This window comes from Eucyclogobius newberryi, unplaced genomic scaffold (genome assembly GCF_026437365.1).
Source record: "Eucyclogobius newberryi isolate DKJ021-1_F unplaced genomic scaffold, fEucNew1.0.hap1 SCAF_118, whole genome shotgun sequence".
Lineage (NCBI taxonomy): Eukaryota > Metazoa > Chordata > Actinopteri > Gobiiformes > Gobiidae > Eucyclogobius > Eucyclogobius newberryi.
The window spans coordinates 57,501-60,000 of NW_027315744.1; the positions used below are offsets into that span (position 1 = coordinate 57,501).

The following is a 2,500-nucleotide window of genomic DNA, read 5'->3' on the forward strand; positions in this document are numbered from 1 at the left end:
ACCCTCCGGCCTGAGGCGAGGGCCCCATGGGAACGCCAAAAGACCCTCCGGCCGAGGCGAGGGCCCCATGGGAACGCCAAAAGACCCTCCGGCCCGAGGCGAGGGCCCCACGGGAACGCCAAAAGAATCATCTGCCTTTAAGTTTTTTGATTGCGAGCGTAGAAACCAAGAGCAGCGCAATTAATCAAACTTGAATTGGGTCATTTCCTCTGTTTGTCCAGTTTATGTTCAGGAAAACTACACTTAGGGTCTTTTGTTTGCTTTTCCTGATCGATCAATAGGAAAAAGGTCTAAAGGAAATACATATGTTCAGAGTTTGAGATCTTAGTAATAAACGCTAATTAGAAAATAAGACCCACAATTTGACTCAGATCTGTTTTAGAAAAGCTATTATTATGAAATGTTTTTCTTGCTCATTGTGTTTTTAAAATCTTAATATTTACTTTTTCTCAGTAAAATGATGTGGAAGTTTCTCTCGGAGCAGGTGAAGGTGAAGAGCAGTTATTTTGATTTTTTTTTTTTTTTTTTTTTTGAAAATGGGTGAATTTTGGAAAATTGAAAATTTTGAATTTGGGTGTTTTGGAAGTTTTTAGAAGTTTTGGGATTTTTAAGGAAGTTTCTCAAAGATTTTTCAAAAAAAGATTTTGGATTATTTTGGAAGTTTGTTGATGTTTTAGACATGTTTGGATGTTTTGGGAAGTTTCTAGAACTTTTTGAATGTTGAAAGTTTTTGGATTGTTTTCTGATGTTTTCTGATGTTTTCTCCGTGCGTACGCACCAGATCTGTGGAGAGGCGCTGGTTTCACATGTAGAACTACATCTGGAGGAGGGATCACGTGTTTAATGCCGCACTGCTGTAATGTACACAAGTCATTTACTGTATAAATAGTACTCGGGACGACCACATGTAGATATTTATACATCCTGTACTCTAAATACTTACTGATGTAAGTAAATCAGGTTAACATTATTAGCATCAAATCATTCACTTCAATAACTGGGGCAATCTCTAAAGTACATGTCTGAGGTACTTTATGTATAATATACTAGATAAACTCTGTATAATATACTAGATAAACTCTGTATAATATACTAGATAAACTCTGTATAATATACTAGATAAACTCTGTATAATATACTAGATAAACTCTGTATAATATACTAGATAAACTCTGTATAATATACTAGATAAACTCTGTATAATATACAGTTTATCCAGAAACAATGAGATCAAACTATTTCTGAACTCAACTAAACCAAGATTAACATAAACTAAACATGAACTAAACCAGGACTAAACCAGGACTAAACCAGGACTAAACTAGGACTAAACCAGGACTAAACCAGGACTAAACCAGGTCTAAACCAGAACTAAACTAGGACTAAACCAGGTCTAAACCAGGACTAAACCAGGGCTAAACTAGGACTAAACCAGGACTAAACCAGGACTAAACCAGGACTAAACTAGGACTAAACTAGGACTAAACCAGGTCTAAACCAGGTCTAAACCAGGGCTAAACTAGGACTAAACTAGGACTAAACCAGGTCTAAACCAGGACTAAACCAGGGCTAAACCAGGACTAAACCAGGACTAAACCAGGACTAAACTAGGACTAAACTAGGACTAAACCAGGTTTAAACCAGGACTAAACCAGGACTAAACTAGGACTAAACCAGGTCTAAACCAGGACTAAACCAGGGCTAAACTAGGACTAAACCAGGACTAAACCAGGACTAAACCAGGACTAAACCAGGGCTAAACTAGGACTAAACCAGGACTAAACCAGGACTAAACCAGGACTAAACCAGGGCTAAACTAGGACTAAACAAGAGCTAAAACAGGTCTAAAAACAGGTCTAAAAGCAGGTCTAAAAACAGGTCTAAAAGCAGGTCTAAACTCAACGCTGGACTAAACTTGGAACTGTGCCACAAAGTCAAGTCCAAACCAAGACTAAACCAACTAAAATATCATGCAAAATCAACCAATAGGCATAAAGTAGGATAAACGTTACATAATATAAGACTAAAGCTGTGCTAAACAATATAGAACACGTTGAATAAAAGTTAAAAATGGCTTCAACAGAGTCTAAAGCTGGACTAAGATTGAAAACCAGGACAATATTGACTAAATGAGTCAATACAAAAACGCTTATGTCGGTTTATACTTTATTAGAGTTATTTTATTATGTAACAGTGTTTTCACTTTACAACTTGTTAACAGCGACGCTCGTTACTCCCTCCAATAAAGTCACATTTAGCCTGTGTTCACACTCTCACAGCCAAATGGAACTAAACCAGGACTAAAGCAGGACTAAACCAGGACTGAACCTGAACTAAACCAGGACTAAACCAGGACTAAACCTGGACTAAACCAGGACTGAACCTGAACTAAACCTGGACTAAACCAGGACTGAACCTGAACTAAACCTGGACTAAACCTGGTCTAAACCAGGACTAAACCAGGGACAAACCAGGACTAAACCAGGTCTAAACCAGGACT

At 37.8% G+C, this 2,500-nt stretch overlaps 1 protein-coding gene across 2 annotated transcripts in view; it reads right to left on the reverse strand.

The window, feature by feature from the left end:
- myoz1b (myozenin 1b) overlaps positions 1–2,500 on the reverse strand; it is a 23,121-nt gene that overhangs the window by 19,923 nt on the left and 698 nt on the right. The window contains exon 2 of one of the 2 annotated variants that reach the window (XM_072440253.1): positions 779–854. The exons of the other annotated variant lie outside the window; for it this stretch is intronic. The gene's annotated coding sequence lies outside the window, so the exon portion shown is untranslated. The remainder of the gene's footprint in view (positions 1–778; positions 855–2,500) is intronic. 2 annotated transcript variants of the gene reach the window in all.